The sequence below is a fragment of the Chrysemys picta genome, chromosome 6 (assembly GCF_011386835.1).
Source record: "Chrysemys picta bellii isolate R12L10 chromosome 6, ASM1138683v2, whole genome shotgun sequence".
Classification (NCBI taxonomy): Eukaryota; Metazoa; Chordata; order Testudines; family Emydidae; genus Chrysemys; species Chrysemys picta.
The window spans coordinates 68797049-68814861 of NC_088796.1; the positions used below are offsets into that span (position 1 = coordinate 68797049).

Genomic DNA, 17813 nt, shown 5'->3' on the forward strand with positions numbered 1-17813 from the left:
TCATCATTGGTGTAACTCTTCTGCAAGTCAGTGTAGTTATGCTAGGGATGGAGTTGGCCTCTTATTGCCTTTTCTGATTGAAGGGTCTCAAGTTTTGTTAGGATGGGCCCACTGCTGGTATCCATTCTATTCATAGCTCTCCTGCCAAACACTACATGTAGCCCCAATCCTGCAGTGAGCATCAGCTGGGCAGATACCAGTGCCCCCACAAACCTCATTGAAATTCTATGCAAGTACGGGGGTCCAGCATGTGGAGCTCATTGCAGGACTTGGGCCTTAGTTCAGAAAAAAAAAGTCCTAGGGTGACATTTTACCTTTAATACATTTTCAGTGCCAAGTATGATGCTTTGGGGATGTTGTGTAAGAGTATTACAGAACTGCTGTCTGGCTGATAGCCACTTTTTCAAGCGGTACATTTTAAGGCACTGTAATCATGCTGCACAGTTATATGAAATGATATATTTCATGCCTGTCATTTCACCTTTTTAACACTCCTAGTATTATTTTTCTTGCCTCTAGCTAAAATGAAAAGGCAGCAATGAATATATGTATTAGGGATTATGGATGGTCAAAGAGAAGCTTCTTGATGAGCATATCCAGTCCAAAGCGAAGGTGACTAAAACGAGGCTGTGGGTGCATAAGACCTGATATTTGCTGAAACTGGATAACTGTCCTCATATTCCCAATATCAGCAATATGCTTCCTCTCCTGTCTCAAATACATTCCATATATTGATGTAAAAGATTAAATCAGGTAAGTCGCAGATTTCTCTGAAAACGTGAAGAGACTTTGCTTCCCCTTCACCTTCGCCCATTCACTGACATTTATACACATATTGATCTTTTACTAAGCCTTGTCATTTTATAACTATATATAAACACAATTGCCATAGTAGATTTATTGGAGAGCAGAGGAGAAGTAGGTGTTCTGGTAATTACTAAGGATTTCAAGATATTAACTGCAAACATCTGAAATAGGCAGATGTGATAATGTAGCGAAAAGTTTGGACGGTTATCTTGACACTGAAGTTCTTGTGCTGGTTCCTTGCAATAAAACTTGGGAGCTCTGTGTTAAATAGGGAGAGGGATAGCTCAGTGGTTTGAGCATTGGCTTGCTAAACCTAGGGTTGTGAGTTCAGTCCTTGAGGGAGCCACTTAGGGATTTGGGGCAAAATCAGTACTTAGTCCTGCTAGTAAAGGCAGGGGGCTGGACTCAATGACCATTCAGGGTCCCTTCCAGTTCTATGAGATAGGTATATCTCCATATATTATTAAATAACAATGCAATATCACAGTGTATTTCTGAGTAACTATAGTAGGCCTCTGACCATACTCAAAGGCAGCAGGCTGGGAACAACATGACTTAAACCACCTGGGAAAATGCAAATAATTTCCAAACAGTGCACTGCCTAATTGTTTGTTTGATTGTTATACTCTATGAAATTTATAAATAAAAAGTTAGGAAGCAAGTCTGATATGGGTATGGCTAGCCAAACAGCAGGCAGTCCTTGCATTTAGGGTTTGAAAGTTTTCTGTTTAATTTTGTGCCAACTTCTCAATACGCTTTGTATGTAGCTCTTGACTGTAAAAACTAGTATGAAATGTCTTTGGAATTCACTGAACAAAAATGGAGTTTTCCAATTGGCTGAAAAGGATCTTTTACCCAGATGTCAGTAAATGCATGAGCCTAATTGCTTTCCTTACGTTAGTATTATTATTTATTTGTACTGTATTAACATCTTGAGGCCAAGGCCCCACTGTACTAGGCACTGGTCACACACAACAACAGATGGTTGCTGCCTGGAAGAGCTTGCAATCTAAGTTTAAGACAAGAGACAACAGGGGGATAAAACAAACAGACGGGGGTGGGAAACACCAGGGCACAATGACATAGCTCTGAACAGTAGAATAAGCAGCGGTCACAGCCCACCAGCTGTTCGTTTTGTGTATGAACTTCATCTCATAATAGCAATAAGACAGACATGACAGTGCATTTCTGGATGATGATTGATTGTACTTCTAGGATGGGAGATGGCCAGCTGGTGTGGCACCTGGCTGCACTGTGAGGAAAAGGAATCTATGCAGGTCACTTCATCCCTCAACCAAAAATGAAGGCTTGTGGACAGAGCTGTCCCTTGGGTGTGGTGAATCGGGGCAACTGCCCCTGCTCCCATGCTGTAGGGGGCCCTGTGCATCTATAAGCTTGTGAGGAGGTGGGTGAGGTGGGTGGGATGAGGAGGCAAGTGACTAACGGCAGGCAGGCGGGCAGAGGGGTGAGGAGGAACCCCCTCCACCAGAACCTCCCCCTCCTCGTAGTTCCTCCTGCCAGCCGGCAGGCCCTGCCAATCAGCACCTCCTCCTCCAGATGTTTTGCGGTGTCGGGAGGTACTGGGGGGGAGGGGAGAGGAACTGGGTGGGGATGAGGCAGGGCGGGGGTGGGAAGAGGTGGCGTCTATGTCCCAGACTCCGCATTCCCTTAGGGACGGCCCTGCTTGTGGATGCATGGTCCACTCAGAATAAAAAAATCTGGACATTCCTACAGTTCTCAAAATCCCAGTAGTAATAAGCCAATCCTCAGCCTGCTGGGATTCTGAGTCCCGAGTATTATAATTACTACAGTAAGATCACCCTCTGGGAATACCGCCATCTGTTGTCAATATAGTTTTCCTGGGGGGATGGTGAAAAGCCTAATTGTTAGTAGCTGTGGGGCCTGTAGCCTGCCATGGGCATCTGAGCCATATATAGGTTATATAGATAAGGCATAATTATTATAAGGCTGTAATAATTATTATAAGGCTTCAGGCCTGTATGAAAATTAGTTCAGAATAACTAAGGTCCACCATTACATTAGGGGCTTGGGATAAGGAGCTAACCGATAAGTGATGTTAAGTCATGAGATAGGTATTACAATAAACAAGTGTTCTGTGCTGGGAGAAGGTGAAGTGAGAACCGCAGAGGTATGCTTTTGGAATTTTAGTAAAAGTTTAAGGGATGATGGGTGTGACTGAAACGTACATGTGCAAAATGCAAGTATACCATGGCAACTAACTGACATAAATGCTAATGAGGCTATCATAAATGCCTAATTGGCCTATAGAAAGTAACACCAATATTGTTGAAGTACAGAGAAGGAAAAGAGGTGGAAACCATCAGTAATATGTTTAAGATACAGTGGGTGTTAGGGTAACCCCTTATAAAAGTTAGTACCCAGCCTCTGGACGATGGGACACACTAATATGATGACTGTATGGATCACCTTACTTACTTCAGGATTCCCCGCAAGGGATGACATGAGTAATGCAAGTGCTAGACATGCTGGATTGGCTCTATCGCCCTTGCTATATTACAGTGTTTGTGGTTTTGTTTGTTTTGCTAATAAAAGGTATAACATTATTAATCAGAGTGGATTGTTTGGGCCATGAGGTTCCCAGTTTAATGACAACTTCGCTACTGTAGCTGATCTGGAGACAGAACCCTTTTTGACCACTGCATGGTAGATAAAATCAATTCCTATTTATAAATCAGGCTACAGGCCCCAAATTATCTGAACCAAGGGTGGGAACCTTAGCTACATGTTTTAAGCCCTGGATTGCCTGGCTGTGTGCAAAGCCTGTTGTTGTTATTGGTTATTATTTGTCTTGTGGTATCACCCCAAGACCTTTGACAGGATTGGGAGCCTGTAGGTATTGTATAAACAGAGGATGACATGGTCCTTGCATCGAAGAGCTTGCAACCTAAATAGATAAAATGGACAAATAATAGTAAAGAAACAGCATTTAGCCCAATGTCAAAGATATGTTCGCTTTTAGTTACTTTTTTATTTATCTATTTTTTAAGATTTTTTCCAAACCGTCTCCTCTTTAACCCTTGGTCCAAGTGCTCAGCTCTCCCACTGCTCATTCCACCCCACACCCCTCACAGAAAGAGTTCCCTGCAAAAACCATGGACCAAAACCAAAAAAAAAGTCAGCTGGTATCTGTTGTTACAAAGTGACAGATGTGTTTAGAGGCTTGCTCCAACAAACTCTTGTGGGTGGAGGAATGCAGAGGGCCCTCATGCCAGTCCCTATCTCCCCTCAGTGTCCATTGCCAGTTGTTCTCTGAGCTTTTTATGCCAGTGAAGTGGTGACTGCTCCAGGGCTTTGGAGCTGTGCTCTGGCTCCGCTCCAGCTCCAGGCAAAAACCTGCAGCTCCATTGCTCTGGAGCTGCTCCGCACTCCAGCTCCGGGTTCCGCTCCAAAGCCCTGGACTGCTCTATTGGGGTCTCCAGGAGGAGGGTGCAGGGTCTTTTGTGGGTGCCTTACTTTCATAGGGTCCTTATACTGTTCTCACATTCATGTAAATCAGCAACAACCTAATTCATGTCAATGTGGTTACATTGGTGTAACACTAGTGTTGATTGGAATCAGGCCCACAAAAGCTTAGGCCTGAGAATTTCCACACTGAGAGTATGTCTACACTACGGGATTATTCCGATTTTACAGAAACCGGTTTTTGGCAACAGATTGTATAAAGTCAAATGTATGCGGCCACACTAAGCACATTAATTCGGCAACGTGCGTCCATGTACCAGGGATAGTGTCGATTTCCGGAGCGTTGCACAGTGGGTAGCTATCCCATAGTTCCCGCAGTCTACTCCGCCCATTGGAATTCTGGGTTGAGATCCCAATGCCTGATGGGGCCAAAAACATTGTCGCGGGTGTTTCTGGGTACATCCTCCCCCTCCCTCCGGGAAAGCAACGGCAGACAACCGTTTCGTGCCTTTTTCCTGGGTGAACAGTGCAGACGCCATACGGCAAGCATGGAGCCCGCTCAGCTCAAGACAGCAGTCATGAACATTGTAAACACCTCACGCATTATCGTGCAGTTTATGCTGAACCAGAACCTGCAAAACTAGGCGACGAGGAGTACGCTACGGCAGCACGGTGACGAGAGTGATGAGGACATGGACATGGAATTCTATCAAACCGCGGGACCCGGTGCTTTGGAGATCATGCTGTTAATGGGGCAGGTTCATGCCGTGGAACGCCGATTCTGGGCCTGGGAAACAATCACAGACTGGTGGGACCGCATAGTGTTGCAGGTGTGGGACAATTCCCAGTGGCTGCGAAACTTTCGCATGCGTAAGGGCACTTTCATGGAACTTTGTGACTTGCTTTCCCCTGCCCTGAAGCGCCAGAATACCAAGATGAGAGCAGCCCTCTCAGTTGAGAAGTGAGTGGCCATAGCCCTGTGGAAGCTTGCAATGCCAGACAGCTACCGGTCAGTCTGGAATCAATTTGGAGTGGGCAAATCTACTGTGGGGGCTGCTGTGATACAAGTAGCCAAAGCAATCACTGAGCTGCTGCTACCAAAGGTAGTGACTCTGGGAAATGTGCAGGTCATAGTGGATGGCTTTGCTGCCATGGGATTCCCTAACTGTGGTGGGGAGATAGAAGGAACCCATATCCCTGTCTTGGCACCGGAGCACCAGGGCAGCTAGTACATAAACCGCAAGGGGTACTTTTCAATGGTGCTGCAAGCACTGGTGGATCACAAGGGACATTTCACCAACATCAACTTGGGATGGCTGGGAAGGGTTCATGACGCTCGCGTTTTCAGGAACACTACTCTGTTTAAACGGCTGCAGCAAGGGACTTACTTCCCAAACCAGAAAATAACAGTTGGGGATGTTGAAATGTCTATAGTTCTTCTTCGAGTGCTTGCTCATATCCATTCCATTAGGTGTGTGCGCGCCGCGTGCACGATCGTCGGAAGATTTTTACCCTAGCAACACCGGCGGGTCGGCTGTGGAGCCCCCTAGAGTGGCGCCTTCATGGCGCTGAATATATACCCCAGCCGACCCGGCGCCCCCTCAGTTCCTTCTTACCGCCCCTGACGGTCGTTGGAACTGTGGAGCGCTGCTTAGCTGTTCTCCACTCTCCCTAGCTTACTTCATTATTCGTAGTTATAGTTATAGTTATAGTCCTAGTGTTGTAGTTTTAAAAGTTGTCTAGTTGTTTTAATAGTTCAGGGGATTAGGGGGGTCGTCTCCCCCTTTCTCCCCCGGCCGCGGGGCCGGGCTCATGCCCAACGCTCCCGGCTTCAAGCTGTGCGCCTCCTGCGCTAAGCCTATGCCCACGAGCGACCCGCACGACTCCTGTCTGAAGTGCCTGGGAGAGTCCCATCAAACAGATAAGTGCAAGATCTGTAAGGCCTTCAGACCAAGGACCAAGAAGGAGCGGGACTTTCGGCTCCGGCAACTCCTGATGGAGGCGGCACTTACTCCGGACGCTCCATCCACAAGTCAAGCCCCGGCACCTTGCGCCTCGGTGCGCAGTGCCCCGGCGGCACCGGCCATGACGACCACGCGAGTGGCGTCAGATGAGCCTTCCCGGCACCGGACCTCGTCGGCACCGCAAGCACGGCAAGTGCCTCGGCGCCGGTCATTATCCCCAGGGCATAAGAAAGCCCATAAGACGGGGACTTCCGTGCCGAAGACGCTGGCTCCCCCAGTGCCGGGGGTAGAGCCGCGTACGCCGGTGGAGCACCGGAAACAGGTGCCTCCAGCACCGTCGACTCCGGCGCCGAGGCCGTTGAGTCCGGTGCAGACGGCGTCTCCACCGAGGCCGGCGGTGATACAGTGCCTCCCGTCGACGCCAGAGACCTTCGCGGCGGCGAGAGACTTAATAGCTCTCACGGAGCCGGCACCGCCTCAACCACCGGCACCGACGGCACCGTTGACTCGCCCGGTCCAGTCGAGGGGGAAACCTGCCTTGATGCGCCCTCCATCACAAGGGCTGGAACCTCGGCACCGATCCAGGTCCCGAAGCAGGTCCCCACGCCGCTCGCAGTCCCGGCACCGAGTATCGTCTCGGCACCGGTCATACTCGCGGCCAAGATCTTCTTCGCGGCACCGCTCTACGTCTCGGCACCGCTATGATCGTCGGCACCGATCAACGTCGAGACGTAGTTCTCGGCACCGCCACGGTCGACGCTCGACGTCGAGGGGCCGCTCCCGGCACCGGGCATACTCCAGGTCCTCGTCGAGGTCCAGATCCGACTCCCGGCACCGACGAGGTCATCGGCACCGGTCGCGGTCCCGGCACCGATCGCCGGCACCGCGCAGAGATAGGTCATCTCCAGACCGGCACCGTGCGGCACCACAGCCCACGGGGCTCGTTTCATCTCTCTCGGCACCGCCATGGCCGTCAAGATCGGTGTCTCGCTCCTCGGAGGACCTGTCGAGATCGGCATATCCCCCTCAAGGGCAAGCCGAGGAACGAAACTTGGGCCATTGGCAGGAGATGGCAGAGGACCACTCTCATGGACCATCTCACTGGTCGTTTTGGACCCCGTGGGCGTACCATCAGGCGCAAGGGGCTCCAATAGCTTCGACCTCTCGCTCGGGTCACTCCGTTAGAAGGGCCCCGGAGTCCACCATCTCTCGGCCTCCGCCAGGGGGCATGGAGGCTTCAGTGTCCACACCACCCGACACCATGGACCCAAGTGCAGGTGATGCCCCGGCCCAAGAGCAGGGGGATCAGGACCCCCCCTTGGATCCAGTGCCACCGGAGGCATCCTCTTCCTCCTCTCCGGATGAGGCAGTGGCGGGCACTTCCTGTACGGGTCCCCCTCCGATAGATCTTCGGGCTCACCAGGATCTCCTGCGTAGGATGGCCCGTAATATGGACCTACAGGTGGAGGAGATAGTGGAGGTTCACGACCCGATCGTGAATATCCTTGGAGCAGATGCCCCATCGAGGGTGGCGTTACCTCTGATCCGCACGATCCAAACAAATGCGGATACGATATGGCAAACTCCTGCCTCCATTCCACCCACAGCGAGAGGGGTGGAAAGAAAATACTTTGTCCCGTCTAAGGACTGTGGGTACTTGTATACCCACCCCCAACCGTGTTCACTGGTGGTGGAATCAGTGAATGCACGAGAGCGCCACGGCCAGCAGGCTGCAGCGCCTAAATCAAAAGAGGCTAAGCGGCTCGATCTGTTTGGCCGCAAGGTTTACTCAGCCGGAGGGCTACAACTTAGAGCGGCGAACCAACAGGCGCTACTGAGCCGCTACAATTTCAACTCCTGGAACTCTATGGGGAAGTTTAAGGAGTTGATTCCCCAAGAGTCCAGGGAGGAGTTTGGAGCCATGGTAGAGGAGGGCAAGAAGGTGGCTCGGACCTCCTTGCAAGCCTCCTTGGACATTGCAGACTCAGCGGCGAGGACCCTGGCTTCGGGTATCGCTATGCGCAGGATCTCCTGGCTTCAGGTTTCGGGTTTGCCTCCGGAGCTGCAGCAAACCCTACAAGATCTGCCTTTTGAGGGTCATGGATTGTTCTCAGATAAGACGGACTCTCGCCTGCAGAGCCTCAAGGACTCGAGAACAATCATGCGCTCCCTGGGGATGCATGTTGTGGGCCCCCAGCGCAGGCCGTTTAGGCCGCAGCCTCAGCGCTTCTACCCCCCCCCGCCTCGTCAGAGACAGGACTCGGCCCGGAGGCGAGGGCGAGGTGGTAGAAGAAGGTGGACCGGCCCTCAACCTGGCCAGAACCAGGGGCCACCTAGACCACCTTCAGGCCCCAGGCAGAACTTTTGAAGGTGCGGTCGAGGACGGCGCCCCAGTCATCCCCCAGGATCCAGCCCCCTCCTTTCGGGATCGCCTCTCCCACTTCCACCGTGCTTGGTCCCTTATAACTTCGGACCGTTGGGTCCTCCGCACGGTGGAGAGGGGATACGCTATCCAGTTTTCTTCATTTCCCCCCTCCTCCCCCCCTTCCCCGTCCCTCTTCAGGGACCCTTCTCACGAGCAACTTCTTATACAGGAAGTCTCTACGCTCCTCGCCATGGGGGCCATAGAGGAGGTTCCAGTGGATTTAAGGGGCAGGGGATTCTATTCCCGTTACTTCCTCATCCCCAAGTCCAAAGGAGGTCTGCGACCCATCTTGGACTTGCGCGGACTCAACAAATTCGTAGTAAAGTTGAAGTTCCGCATGGTCTCTCTGGGGGCCATTATCCCTTCCCTCGATCCTGGAGACTGGTTTGCCGCCCTCGACATGAAAGACGCATACTTTCACATTGCTATTTACCCGCCTCACAGACGCTTCCTCCGATTCGTGGTAAACAGGGTGCACTACCAATTTGCAGTCCTTCCCTTCGGCCTATCTTCGGCCCCACGGGTCTTCACGAAATGTATGGCTGTCGTGGCAGCGTACCTTCGTCGGCAAGGGATACAAGTGTTCCCGTACCTAGACGACTGGCTGGTACGCGGTCGCACCAAGGAACAAGTTCGCGATCACGTCCACATAATAGTGCGCACATTCAACAAGTTGGGTATCCTACTCAACAAGGACAAATCCACTCTAGAACCTACCCAGAGAATAGAATTCATCGGTGCGGTTCTAGACTCCAGACGCGCACAAGCCATCCTGCCAGACAATCGCTTTTGCACCATCACGAGCCTCATCCAAGGACTCAAGGCCTTCCCAACTACCACGGTGAGGTCGTGCCTTACCCTGCTGGGTCACATGGCTTCCTGCACGTACGTAACCAGGCATGCCAGACTTCGGCTTCGCCCACTCCAGACCTGGGTGTCATCAATATACCGCCCACATCGGGACAGCCTGAATATGGTGGTCACAATCCCGAACTCGGTCCTGACCTCCCTCACATGGTGGCTAGATCACAATGTGGTTTGCGAAGGGATGCCGTTTCACGCCCCACAACCCTCTCTGCACCTGGTCACAGACGCTTCATCTCTGGGTTGGGGCGCCCATCTCAACGAGCACCATACCCAGGGCCTGTGGACTGCACCTCAGCTAGCCCTACACATCAATGTTCGGGAACTGATGGCGGTGCGCCTGGCGTGCCAGGCATTTCTCAATCTCCTACGGGGCCGCTGTGTGTTAGTTCTCACCGACAACACCACGGCCATGTTTTACATCAACAAGCAAGGAGGAGCACGTTCGTCAATTCTATGCCAAGAGGCCATTCGCCTGTGGGACTTCTGCATCGCCCACTCAATCCATCTCACGGCATCGTTCCTCCCTGGAGTCCAGAACACTTTAGCGGACCGACTCAGCAGGTCCTTTCAAACGCACGAGTGGTCTATCCGTCCGGACATCATACATTCCGTCTTCCAGAAGTGGGGGTTTCCCCAGATAGACCTGTTTGCATCTCGAGACAACAGGAAGTGCCACGTGTTCTGCTCCCTGCAAGGTCGAGCCCCAGGCTCCCTCTCGGATGCGTTTCTCCTTCCCTGGAAAGACCACCTGTTTTATGCCTTCCCTCCGTTTCCTCTGGTCCACAAGGTACTGCTCAAATTGCGCAGAGACCAGGCACAGGTAATTCTGGTCGCTCCAGCGTGGCCGAGACAACATTGGTACACCACGCTGCTGGAACTCTCGGTTCAGACACCGATCCTGCTTCCGTTGTATCCGGATCTCATCACGCAGAACCACGGCCGGCTGCGTCACCCCGACCTGCAATCACTCCACCTCACGGCGTGGCTGCTCCATGGTTCACCCAGGCAGAGCAACAGTGTTCACACTCTGTCCAACAGATTCTGCTGAGCAGTAGGAAGCCTTCAACACGGACCACATACTTGGCCAAGTGGAAGCGGTTCTCCTGTTGGTGCGAACAACGAGCCACGTCCCCATTGCACGCACCTATTCCTCTTATTTTGGAATATCTCCTCTCCCTAAAACAGCAAGGGTTGGCGATATCTTCAATTAGAGTTCACCTGGCCGCTATATCGGCCTTCCATCCAGGGGAACTCGCGTCCTCGGTATTCTCTAACCCGATGGTCGTTAGATTCCTCAAGGGCTTAGACCGGATGTACCCACAACAACGTCAGCCCGTTCCGACGTGGGACCTCAACCTGGTTCTCTCCAAGCTCACAGGTCCTCCATTCGAGCCACTGGCCACCTGTTCACTTCTGTACCTGTCCTGGAAGACAGCCTTCCTCGTAGCCATCACCTCAGCAAGGCGCGTTTCTGAACTCAGGGCGCTTACATCCGAGCCCCCTTACACAGTTTTCCACAAGGATAAAGTGCAGCTTCGTCCACATCCTGCCTTTCTCCCTAAAGTGGTTTCTCCATTTCATATCAACCAGGATATATTTCTCCCGGTTTTTCACCCTAAACCACATGCTACTCGCCAGGATCAACGTTTGCATTCCCTGGACGTGCGAAGGGCCCTGGCCTTCTATATTGACCGCACAAAGCACTTTAGAAAGACGACGCAACTCTTCGTTGCAGTGGCAGACCGAATGAAAGGATCACCGGTCTCCTCACAACGCCTATCCTCCTGGATTACGTCTTGCATCCGGACTTGCTACGACCTGGCAGGTGTCTCAGTACCACACCTCACCGCTCACTCCACGAGGGCCCAAGCTTCCTCGACGGCTTTCCTGGCGCAAGTTCCGATCCAGGACATTTGTAGAGCTGCGGTTTGGTCGTCAGTCCACACGTTTACGGCTCACTATGCACTAGTGCAGCAGTCCAGGGACGATGCTGCCTTCGGATCAGCAGTTTTGCACACAGCAATGTCTCACTCCGACCCCACCACCTAAGTTGGGCTTGGGAGTCACCTAATGGAATGGATATGAGCAAGCACTCGAAGAAGAAAAGACGGTTACTCACCGTTGTAACTGTTGTTCTTCGAGATGTGTTGCTCATATCCATTCCAAACCCGCCCTCCGTCCCCACTGTCGGAGTAGCCGGCAAGAAGGAACTGAGGGGGCGCCGGGTCGGCTGGGGTATATATTCAGCGCCATGAAGGCGCCACTCTAGGGGGCTCCACAGCCGACCCGCCGGTGTTGCTAGGGTAAAAATCTTCCGACGATCGTGCACGCGGCGCGCACACACCTAATGGAATGGATATGAGCAACACATCTCGAAGAACAACAGTTACAACGGTGAGTAACCGTCTTTTATCCTTGGGGACCCAGCCTACTCCTTAATGCCATGGTTCATGAAGCCATACACAGGCAGCCTGGACAGTAGTCAGGACCTGTTCAACTACAGGCTGAGAAAGTGCAGAATGGTGGTAGAATGTGCATTTGGACGTTTAAAAGGTCACTGGTGCACTTTACTGACTCGCTCAGACCTCAGCCAAACCAATATCCCCATTGTTATTGCTGCTTGCTGTGTGTTCCACAATCTCTGAGAGTAAGGGGGAGACCTTTATGGTGGGGTGGGAGGCTGAGGCAAATCGCCTGGCCACTGATTACGTGCAGCCAGACACCAGGGCAATTAGAAGAGCACACCAGGAAGCGCTGCGCATCAGAGAAGCTTTGAAAACCAGTTTCATGACTGGCCAGATTACCGTGTGAAAGTTCTGTTTGTTTCTCCTTGATGAAAACCCACTCCCTTGATTGACTCGTTCTCTGTAAGCAACCCACCCTCCCCCTTCGATCCCAGCTTGCTTTCAAAGGAAATAAAGTCACTATCATTTATAAATCATGCATTCTTTATTAATTGATTATAAAAAGAGGGAGAGAACTGACAAGGTAGCCCGGGTGGGGGTTGGGAGGAGGATAGGAGGGAAGGAAAAGGCCACTAAAAAAGTTCAATGTAATGACAGCCTTTTGGTTGGGCTGTCCGCTGGGGTGGAGTGGGAGGGTGCACGGAGCCTTCCCCCCACCCCGTGTTCTTACACGTCTGGGTGAGGATGCTATGGAACCTGGTGGGGGGAGGGAGGTTATACAGCGGCTGCAGTGGCACTCTGTGCTCCTGCTGCCGTTCCTGAAACTCCACCAGACACCGGAATATGTCCGTTTGATCATGCAGCAGCCCCAGCGTTGCAGCCTGCCACCTCTCATCTCGAGTGTCCCTCCTGGCCTCGCGTTCACTGGCATCTTTCCTGTACTTTGATACCATGTCCTTCCACTCATTCAGATGAGCTCTTTCATTGCGGGTGGATTCCATGATTTCCAAGAACATTTTGTCTCGCGTCCTTTTTTTTCGACACCTTATCTGAGATAGCCTTCGGGACGGAGAAGGGAGGCTTGAAAAATTTGCAGCTGCGGGAGGGAGGGGAAAAAAGGGAGAGAAGTATTAAAAAAAGATACATTTTACAGAACAATGCTTATATTCTTTCATGGTGAACAACACTATTCACATTACATAGCACATGTGATTTCGGTACAAGGTCGCATTTTGCATCTTAATATTGAGTGCCTGCGGCTTTGGTGTTAGAGATCACAGACACAGGTCCGGGCAACAGAATTCGGCTTGCATGCGGCCATGGTAAGCCATTGTCTTTCGGCTTCTGCAGCTTTCCTACAAGCAGCGCCCTCCTTTCCCACATACCAAGCAAAGCCCGTTGAGTGCTGTGGTTTTCCTGTTAACGTGCAGCAGCAGAAACCAAACTAACCCCACCCCATCCAATTCTCTGGAATGATTGCTTTATCCCTCCCCCCCACCGCGTGGCTAGTATCAGGGAAGATCCCTGCAGAAACCAAACTAACCCCCCCCCCCCATCCAATTCTCTGGGATGATCGCTTTATCCCCTCCCACCACCACGTGGCTGGTATCAGGGAAGATCCCTGAAGAAACCAAACTAACCCCCCACCCCATCCAATTCTCTGGGATGATCGCTTTATTCCCCCCCACCACCACCACCACGTAGCTGATATCAGGGAAGATCTCCCCCCCCCCCCACACGGCCGCTTGGCTAACTGCAGGGAAGGATTTCTTTTCAGCCACAGGCAAACAGCCCAGTAGGAACAGCCACCTCTGTCCCCTTAATTAAATTCCTGTATTTCAAACAGGTTACCATGAAGGATTTCACTCTCCTGAGGATAACACAGTGAGATAAAGAACGGATGTTGCTTGAATGCCAGCAAACACTGGGACCATACGCTGCTAGGCTTTGTCATGCAAGGATACCAGATTACTTGCTACTAGCATGGCGTGGTCAAGTGTCCTACCATGGAGGACGGAATAAGGCTGCACTGACAAGAAACCTTGTGGAAAGGTTTTTGGAATACCTCCAGGAGAGCTTCATGGAGATGTCCCTGGAGGATTTCCGCTCCATCCCCAGACATGTTAACAGACTTTTCCAGTAGCTGCACTAGCCACGAATGCATCCCAAGTCCTCAGGGCAAATTAATCATTAAAAAATGCTTGCTTTTAAACCATGTTTTATATTTACAAAGGTACACTCACCGGAGGTCCTTTCCATGGCCTTATTGTCTGGGGGTTGGGAGGGTGCTTCAGTCAGGCTGAGAAAAAGATCCTGTCTGTTGGGGAGAACAGAGTGCTGTGTGCTCTCCGGAAGCTCGTCGTCATCCTCCTCCTCCTCATCTTCCCCATCCGCAGAATACTCAGGCATGGCTGAGATTACTCCTGACCCGGAATCCACGGTCAGAGGTGGGGTAGTGGTGGCGGCCCCCTGTAGAATTGCATGCAGCTCAGCATAGAAGTGGCATGTCTGCGGCTCTGACCTGGAGCGACCGTTTGCCTCCTTTGTTTTTTGATAGGCTTGTCTGAGCTCCTTAACTTTCACGTGGCACTGTAGTGAGTCCCTATTGTGGCCTCTCTCCATCATGCCCTTGGAGATTTTTTCAAATGTTTTGGCATTTTGTCTTTTGGAACGTAGTTCTGCTAGCACGGAATCCTCTCCCCATATAGCGATCAGATCCAGTACCTCCCGTACGGTCCATGCTGGTGCTCTTTTTCGATTCTCGGACTGCATGGTTACCTGTGCTGATGAGCTCTGCATGGTCACCTGTGCTCTGCACGCTTGGCAAACAGGCAATGTAATTCAAAAGTTTGCAGAGCTTTTCCTGTCTACCTGGCCAGTGCATCCGAGTTCAGATTGCTGTCCAGAGAGGTCACAATGGTGCACTGTGGGATAGCTCCCGGAGGCCAATACCGTCGAATTGCGGCCACACTAACCCTAATTCGAAATGGCAATACCGATTTCAGCGCTACTCTGCTCGTTGGGGAGGAGTACAGATATCAATATTAAGAACCCTTTATATCAAAGTAAAGGGCTTTGTTGTGTGGACGGGTGCAGGGTTAATTCGGTTTAACGCTGCTAAATTTGAAATAAACTCCTAGTGTAGAAAAGGCCTGAAGTAATCTGGAAGTGTACTTTCGGTCATGTCCTAGTGCTTAAATAAACCATGCAAACTGCCTGTGGAAGTCTGTTTTTAAAAGAAATGTGATGTTAGCACTGAAGAGCTTGCAATCTAAATAGACCAGATGGAACACATACTCCCACCAATCCAGATCTCCTCTTCTACATGTTGAAGGGCATTTACAATGAAAGATACTATAGCAATGAAAACAGAAAGCTTAACTTTACTCATTCAGTGTGAGGTGAATGTTCTTACAAACCCAAGTTGCTTTGTTTTCTATAACTACATATATTTCAAGGAAGAAGACTAGGGCAAGGACAGTATAAATCAATATGCTTAGTATTTCCCGTACTGAGATACCAAATACTCAAGAATTCCATGAGGCTAGAGCTAATGTTGTTGGGAAGTAATGAAGTGACACACCACATCAGGATGAAAAGAAATGTTAGAAGCAGGACCTAGACAAACAGGTGCCAAAGAATTTCAGCCGTCTCTGCAATATTAGGAGGATGTCTGGCCTATTCTGCCCATTAGCAATAATGGAATTGAGCTCCACACTGAAGATAATTGCCTCAAGTCATTCTTCAGCCACAGGGAAGGTAAGATTAATAAAGAGCATTTGTTATAATTCTGCAACCAATTTATGTAATGGAACACATAATAAATAACCACATTTAAGACGAGCATTTATCATAGCCAATTTATACATCCGTTTGTTTTCTGTGTGTTAAACCAACCATTTATATGAATGAGTTGTTTTCTTTGTGACCTTTTTTTCTCTACACTAAAGTAAAAATTGTTAGTCTTTGTTTTTGTAATAGATCCAGAGGTGATAATGAATCATGGTAACTTCTGGGGGTGCTGGAGGTGCTGCCGCTCCCCCTGGCTTGAAGTAATAATAACATACACCAAATCCATGGTTTCCATCAGCAGCACTCCCACTATAAAAATCATTCCAGCACCTCTGTAACTTCCCAGCTACTGAAAGCTGGTGTGCAATTTTTCAAGGAGCGCAGGTTTCTGCATATCATAATAGGAAGCCATTATTTAAACAACTGCACAAGAACGAAATTCTTGCTACAAGTAGACAGCCTGTACATCTAACCTCATTGGTTGTATTTGCACTGAAGTAGTAGGGTTGTTACATCCAGCTGGAGGCTGAAGGAATTATGTCCTAAAAATGTTGTTGATCCAGAGAAATCAAGATACACTGCCACATAAAGTGTGCATTATTACACTGACGTCAGTGGAACGAATCCTGTTTGATCAGGTCCTTAAAAACAGTAGTGTGAGATAAGTAGCCATTGGGATGCAGTAAGATGGCCTAAACACAGACAACAGATCAATTTCTGGCTACTGAAAAGTAAAGCCAGCTAAAATTCTATTACTCTTACTGAACAGCCTTTACTGAAATAGGAAAGCTGTTTCAGATAGATATTTCCTTTCCTATTTTTGAGATTCAGTGTAAATAGATGCTGCTGATCTTCAAAGGTACCGTATGTAATGGCACATATTTGAGCATGTGTACTTCTGTGAAGTAGAATATGTACATTTCTGTGATGATGCCATTGCACTGTGCAATTTGATGAAGAGGTACTTCCTTAAGTTAAACCTGCTGAAAATGAAGCAATTTAATTAAACCCCATTTTTTTCTGGATTTCACCTATCTTTTAATTTCCCTAAACAGGATGATGATTGCTCTTTCAACTCTGTCAAGATTCTTGGGTTATCTTTGATTCTAGTTTATTTTTTCAATATCAAGCACAGTCAATATCAAGCACAGTCTATATCAATATCAAGCACAGCTAGAAGTTCTTTTCATCATATAAGAAATAAAATTAGATTGCATCTACTGTTAATTGCTGTGTATTTGAAAACACCATTCATACTTCCCTACCTCCAGTATCCTACCTCCATGTAAGTACTGCTGCAAGTTTGAAATACTGAAAACTAGATATTGTATTGGGTAAACAAAGGGTTAACTTGTGAGCTATTATTAAGGGTGAAGAATTGAGACTGAGCTTTCTTCCTGTCACATGTTTTCCCCTCTTACTTTAAACTTCTGCATAGCTAATTCTAATATGGTGGTGACAAATTGTTCTGAGGCATTTTAAACAAAGGCCTGCAATAAAGATTTGTCCTCTTTTATTGTATGCATTATACCAGGAAAGTTCTGAGCAGCAATCATTGTAAAATAGAGTAGGAAATAAAATGAACTTTATTTGCCCTATGAACAGCCATAGTCTTTCGGTCGGTATGGAAAACGAGAAGACTTCAGATTATTATGGCACCTGAAAAAAAGTATAACAACAAGTAGATGTGGACTTCTGTTGAGGTGCGTATTAATATTTATTAACCCAATAGCTAAATAGTGAACCAGGGGAAGCTGAAGTTAATATTTATGGTAAAGAACAATAATCTCTGATGTTCACTGAAACAAGAAATCTTTATCCAATCCTTACTGCGGGAGAAAATTCCCATAGAAGTGCACATGCAAATCTATACTTTGAGGCATGTAGGATTTAGATTTGTAAATCCCAAAACAGTCATGAGCCCAAAATGCTGAGTGCAAATTTAGACGATGGAATGAGGAAACTTTGTCCCTTAGTATAATAAAATTGCTGTCGCTGCTTGACATCTCATGTTTCCAGATCTTGAATTAATGTCACCAGAGGTGGCACCTGGAGCAATCTGGTACTTAAATTTGTCTGGCTCTTACCCCAGACACATTAGGTACAATG

At 49.2% G+C, this 17813-nt stretch overlaps 1 long non-coding RNA gene across 3 annotated transcripts in view; it reads left to right on the forward strand.

Moving 5' to 3' along the window:
- LOC122172177 (uncharacterized) overlaps positions 1-17813 on the forward strand; it is a 50219-nt gene that overhangs the window by 7097 nt on the left and 25309 nt on the right. Inside the window, exon 4 of one of the 3 annotated variants that reach the window (XR_010602265.1) lies at positions 520-650. The exons of the other annotated variants lie outside the window; for them this stretch is intronic. This is a non-coding gene — a long non-coding RNA (uncharacterized LOC122172177). Of the gene's footprint in view, positions 1-519; positions 651-17813 lie in introns of those variants that run through there. 3 annotated transcript variants of the gene reach the window in all.